This window comes from Electrophorus electricus, chromosome 12, assembly GCF_013358815.1.
Source record: "Electrophorus electricus isolate fEleEle1 chromosome 12, fEleEle1.pri, whole genome shotgun sequence".
Lineage (NCBI taxonomy): Eukaryota > Metazoa > Chordata > Actinopteri > Gymnotiformes > Gymnotidae > Electrophorus > Electrophorus electricus.
In genome coordinates, this window is record NC_049546.1 from 9,757,945 (window position 1) to 9,763,097 (window position 5,153).

At 40.2% G+C, this 5,153-nt stretch overlaps 1 long non-coding RNA gene across 1 annotated transcript in view; it reads left to right on the forward strand.

Moving 5' to 3' along the window:
• Positions 1-1,130: 1,130 nt before the first annotated feature.
• LOC113570739 overlaps positions 1,131-5,153 on the forward strand; it is a 9,684-nt gene continuing 5,661 nt past the window's right edge. Inside the window, exons 1-2 of the long non-coding RNA XR_003409916.2 lie at positions 1,131-1,295; positions 2,597-2,676. This is a non-coding gene — a long non-coding RNA (uncharacterized LOC113570739). The remainder of the gene's footprint in view (positions 1,296-2,596; positions 2,677-5,153) is intronic.

Genomic DNA, 5,153 nt, shown 5'->3' on the forward strand with positions numbered 1-5,153 from the left:
CACATCAACAAAGGACATCATTATCACACCAATGAAAGTGAGAAGCTCTAAGCAAAGATAAATAAAAAAACTAATCGGCTGGACCAACACTAAATGAGAACATTACCCTGCTTTGACTAATTAAACAAGCACATATATAACGATGCCAGAATTAGTGAAAAGAATTGATGTGAGTGAGGACAACTGGTCATAAAGCATGGCTCTCTCACCAGAGTTTACTGTGTGCTCCCAAGCTGTGGTGTAACTTAAGATATGGAGAAACTTATGTGTCCACGTTAGGTTCTACAGGCTGTGGTTAGATGGCGATTAAACATAAGATTTTTAGAACCACAGAAAGGCCATTTTCAATTATTATTACAAAACTGAAAAATATTTTTTAAAAACATAAAGTAACCCAGAATCTAGCATTTTTATATTTCCAAAAGGTCTTTCCAAAAACAGTCCTCCAAGATAGCCACAACTCAGAATAGCTGAACAAAAAGAAAATAAAAAACACGGATGAGCAGTTTGGTGCTCTTATGGTAGTTCAATTCATCTCATGCCAAAATGTAGATTTAAAGCTATGTATTCAAAGAAGATCTAAACATTTTGGTCTTGGTCACTTTAAACTATGTAATTTACCACTGCTCTTATAGTTGATCCATACATACTATTCTATAGCATAAATTTGTAGTGTAGTAAATCAAGTTTTATAGCCATAACATTGTAAAAACTAGAGCATTCAGTCAAAGGAAGAATTCCCAGATTTGACATCTCACCAATAGGAGGTGCTCTTTCTATTATTATCCTACATAGTTACATAGTCACATGACTGGTCCTGAACAGGACAGTATCAGTGTCCCTTAGCCAAACCAGGGTCCCTAATGCATTAACCTTCATAAGAAGATGCTTGTAGTCACACAAAGAGAAGCTTCAACCAGAGCCATAGAGTTAAGGATGGAACTGTGACATCTGGCATGATACTCTGACACAGCCATTGCAACCTCCATTGCAGCCCACCCCTTCCCTTCTACCAAAATACCATGAGTCATGGTTCTTTTTACAGCTTGTTGCCATGCCCAGAGTGCAGGAATCACATTAGCGAAACAGGCCTTCATGTTACGTGACAGGGAGAGAATACCAGGGTGGAATCAATGATTTACAGATCATTGAGCAGGCACATTAAGTAGTATGTCATGAGCGTGCACCCGGTCTATATTAAGGATGATCTGTTTTGCAGGTTGTTTGGTTAAGCCATGGGCTATGGCAGGTATCAGTGAGAGGAACATCCTGGGGAGAATGAATGTCAAATGCAAGTAATAAGGATAAAAATTTCTTCTTGATATTCACATGGATATTCGCTGTAAATATTATACATATACAGAGAAATGTGCTTTTTTATGTTGCTGTGTTTGGGAGATGTAAACATTTCCCATTGCTTTATAAGATTTACAAGATTATATCTGTGATAGAAAAGGTATGTGAGCAGTGAAAATATGAGTAGAGGTTATGTTCATACTGTCATAAACCATTTGATCAGATGTATTAATTTTTGCATCTGTAGGCATGGCTACAAGACCTAAAATAATTTGCTTGTGAAACTTATTTATATGATACATGCAATGTTTATTGGAGTAGAAAATCCTCATTAAATAAGAGGTCTGTTTGGAGATGATCTACTTAGATGTTTTGGCTGTAAACTCTTTGACAGTATCTACTCGTGTGCCCAACATAAAAAAGAGAAAAAATATACACATATCACCTAGGTATGTCTATGCTGTAAATGTATTAGTGCTAGGGAGTAGTCTGTACTTTGCAATGTATAATTTATGCACACTTTCATATTTTACCTTTTATTCTTCATGAGTTGTGGTATACACACACTAATACTTTCCTCTGGGTAGGTGTTACCGCATTCCTCCACCCCATACTGGACTGACAGCTGCCTAGAATAGGCTAGCTGTGTACTGTAGGCGAGGTCTCAGTTGTTTGTGTACATATAGCTGTGTGCAAGGCTGCTTTTTTACATGTGGGCTTTCTGGGTGACTCATAGACTGACCTTTTCATGATAATGTGGGGTTCAGAAACTAGACTGTCACCATGGGACGAGCTTTGCGTTGATAAAAAAGAGACAACATTCACCATATTTGGGCATTTTCAGATATTTGGGTTAATTGGCAAGTACACACACAAACAGGACTGTAGAAGCACAAACAAACCTTAGCTATAATAGACACATCTGGCGTACAGAAAATTACATGTGCCTTATACAATATTCCAACATTCATTTATACATCCATTACTCATAACATTCAAAGTCAGGCCCCCATTTTTTCACCTAGACGATGAATTATTGACAAAGCCGCTTTTTCCTGAGTATTTCTAATGTGCTATTCTCTTTCATTCCCTGCCATTGTGCTTTCCAGAAGGATAAGGTTTTAAAATAGGAACAAAGTGGCTGCTGAAATCTTGGCTTGGTGACTTACTCTTTTATAAAAAAGAAATTGTGCAAAAGCCAAGAAAAGTCTCTATACGTGTCTGTCAACAAATGAGGCAGATGAAAGATGAAGATGGCAGCGCGATGTTTTCTCCTTAAATGTCTCTTCTTGCACACCAGGTTTGGCATATGTGCTGCTCCTGTGAGGCTCTCTGTTTCCCCACTCCCGGAGTCTCCCGAAGATCTAAAGCACATCAGTGGTAATATGTAAAAGAAGTACCTCCACTTTTTATTCACACCTTTATACCTTCTAGCTTTTTCCACCTATGAGGATCTAGGGACAAGGAAATGTATTCTGACAGAAATAAGGCATATTGTGAACTTTCTCTTGTGAATCCCGTGGCTGTCGCAGTTAACTTCAAACCGCACCACTGTCTCCCTCTCTCAGCTTAAAAAGCCAGATCCTTGACTTTCCCTTTCATGATACAGACAACTTCCTCAGTTTGCAGGACATACTGTATTAACTTTGGGAGGAAAGCAGATATGGACTGAAGTCACCATAAATCAAGGGGGAAAAGTGCTCCTAAAGGGGTTGTGCATTTATTAATTCTAAAATGATAACATGAAAACATTCTCTGTCAGGGTATATATTTCCTTCCTCTGTGGTAAATGTTCATACTTATTGGTAAATGTATAATTATCCTTATGATACACAACTCTCTTACTAATAGGATATGTGTATTACTACTGCTCTTACTACTGCTCTGTAGTTTGTTGGAGATAATTACAATAGGTATGAGAGGAGCTAGTACCCCAGGGGCAGAGTTGGTTTAGATCCTGCCCCTGAATCTCGATAGTTGCATGGCTTGACAAGGCACAAGAGATTTGTATTTAATATTGAATGGTCTAAAGCGCTATCTTCCTACTGGCATCATATATTCTCTGAACCTATCCTTCAATTGATTTAATGTGAAACTCACAAAAGATCAAAGCAAAAATAGTTGGCTGACTGAGGTACTGGTGCTCAGGCTAATCACTGAATAGTATGAGTTCATCATATGTTATAGAGTGAAAACATAGGCAATCAGGCACTGAATGAGAAAGTACTATCTAATTAACATGTTTAGCATCTACATGTTTTGTATTAGTATCTTTTTATCACTTGAGGTCCCTACACCAATACGTTTCTTATGTTTGTATAGTCTGATGCTGCAGAGGCTTGTATTTGACTGAAATTACTCACTGCTGCATTCAGAAAAGCGCGAGAAAAAGAGCTCGTGGAGAGAGGAGAATCTACGACACTCAATCATTTCTCTCAGTCATCCCACCAGATGACACTGACGGTGAAAACACATTACCCACACCATGGTTCCTGGTGTTTAATTATTTATTTTTAAGACTGCTTTGCCTGAGGGTCATTTGACGATTCCTATTACCCTCTCAAAAGTTTTTCAAAAGCCCTTTTTTCCTCCTCATTTCATCAGTCTCTTCCTTTACCCCTCGGTTTGGCTGGTGTCAAACCTGCTCCTCAAATCCTCACATTGGCATCATGTCAGAGGTAGGCTTACAGCAAGTAATGGCACGCCATTAAACAAGGCATGAAAAGAAAAGGCAGGGGAGGAGATGAAACTAAGAAGGACATCTGAAACGTCTGCCAAATTTCAGAGCTGCTTAGGGGAGGGTCTCTCAATAACATCATCAGTGTGTATTTTTCCCCACCTGTCAAAACTTAATCAAAAATGATTTCTTTAAGGCAGAGGTTGGTAGAACTGGATAAATGTCTGTGTGGCTTAGTCACATGGCTTCTACCAGGGTTATTCAGAGCGTTGAACCTTCCGGTTCTTATTTTTTCTTCTAAAGCTGCCATGGCTTCCAGGCTACACTGTATGGTAGTGATCTGCCCTTGCAGCAGTATGGAGAGGTCAGACCTAGGAGGACCCAGGCAGCCACCTCGGCCACGGTGCCGGCCCCATCCACCCGTCCAGCCGCCCGCTCCTCCCCCGCGGCCCCTTCCATCATTGCCATGGCGGAAAGCTTTCGCCATAAAGCGGCGCCAAGTTTAACGCGGCCCAAAGAACCCCTGGAAGCATGAACGCCCGCTTGTGTCACAGCTGATGCAAGGGAGAATGAGTGAGCCGATCCGAGGAGCACAGACAGCTGGCATCCGTTTGTGGAAGAAAAATATAACTCGATTAAAATAACCCGATGGTCTGCGCTGCCGACGTGACCCTGGGGTGAGAACGAAAGAGAGAGGGGGCTGTGGTGGAGAGAGGTCATTGCTGCCAACACCTTTTTTTCATACTCGTTGATTGGAACAAGCTTTCAATACCTTGCTTTCCAACATGTTGAAGCAGTTCCTCTGGTCCCCATAGCAACCTTGGTCTTACAATATGTGTCTTTCATTGCTGGAGAGTAGACCAGCCGACCTCCTGTTAATTGTGGATATGTTTGGAACATATCGTGTATACTGATAACATCAGTGGATTTATAGCGAGCTGTGTGTGTCTACAGGAAACAGAGTAAGCTAGTATAATGTGGTAGTTTTACAGCAAGGTGACCAAGACTATCAGTGTTTGTTTCAAAGAAACTGACATAGGTATTTTTGTTACAGTGTAAACAAACAGGGCAGATAATGTAGAATAGAGGATCTCATGATAAACAGAAGATGGAACATAAAAAGTTAGAGTACAACACAAGCTACAATGGCAGTGATATCTTTCTCTTCTACATACTCTAT